We start from the raw sequence: 1,276 nt of genomic DNA on the forward strand, positions 1-1,276 counted from the left end.
ACAAAAATTCACCTTAGAGTTTGAGTATACTCTAAATCATCTAGACTATTACAACTGAAGTTGCTTAATCTCTCAATTAAACTCAATAAACATAATATTGGAAGCAATCTGCATATCTGGTTCTATTTTCTTATCTGCAAAATAAAAAGTTAAGTCAAATATAGCTCTAGAGGAGATATAAAGGTTTTCAAAGGTGCATCATGAATAAATGCCAGCCAATTCATAACTATAAAAAAAATGAGCTTTACAAAACAACTTTTTGTAGAAGAAGTCTTTAACTTTTGTAAAAGAATAGTGTAATCAATTAACATACCAATTCTCACACAGATGGTGCATCGTGAATGAAATTGGCTAATTAATTTTCAAAGGTGAGTCTCGATACTCTGCAAGAAAAATGAATAAATTAATAACAAAAATAAGAAGAAAAAAACAAATCTGTAACACTTTAATAACACATTAAGGTCTAAAGTACAAGGCAAACCGATAAACCGAAAATTCTTATTAGTTAATTGATTGACTAGGTACAGGAATATATTGCAGACAGTGCAATATTTTGTCAAAGTTTCTCAAGTTTAAAAGGACCAACTTATGGGGAAAAAGCAATTTACTTACCAAAAACTGTATGATGCCTGCAGGCTGCAGCATGTAGGAGCCTATTTAATAATCTGCTGATTATTTGATGAATTTAGCTTCAGAATAATAACAAGGTTTGGTCATTGTGAAGAAAAACAAGAGTCTAATATCATGAAGTAGTGCTTATAAGTTAGAACACAGTGTCTGCAGTAGCACTTTAATACAAGTCCCCTGTAAGTAGCACTTTAATAATAAAAACAAGAAGAAAAAAAAACAAATCTGCAGTAGCACTAAGGCAGTAGCAAAGTTATACCAGTATGGAACTATTTGTCTGCTTTCCTTATGATGCATCTATGTACAAGAGATGCAAATAAACTATGATTAGAATAAATCAATAAACCAATTAACAATGTACTAAGCAATGCCAAAGTTATAGAATAAACAATAAACCAATTAACAATACCTTCATCAACTTGCTCGATGTTCTGGACTTCTTCTAAACTGTCGTGAAAATTGTATTCTTTAGAAGGTGATCGTAGCCATTGTTGAGTACAAATTAGAGCTTCTACTGTTTTTGGCAGTAAAGAACTCCGGTAAGAATCAAGAATTCGACCACTTGTGCTAAATGCCGACTCAGATGCAACAGTAGAAACAGGAATAGCAAGAACATCTCTCGCAATTTTTGAAACAACTGGATATTTAC

Source organism: Solanum dulcamara, chromosome 11, assembly GCF_947179165.1.
Source record: "Solanum dulcamara chromosome 11, daSolDulc1.2, whole genome shotgun sequence".
Lineage (NCBI taxonomy): Eukaryota > Viridiplantae > Streptophyta > Magnoliopsida > Solanales > Solanaceae > Solanum > Solanum dulcamara.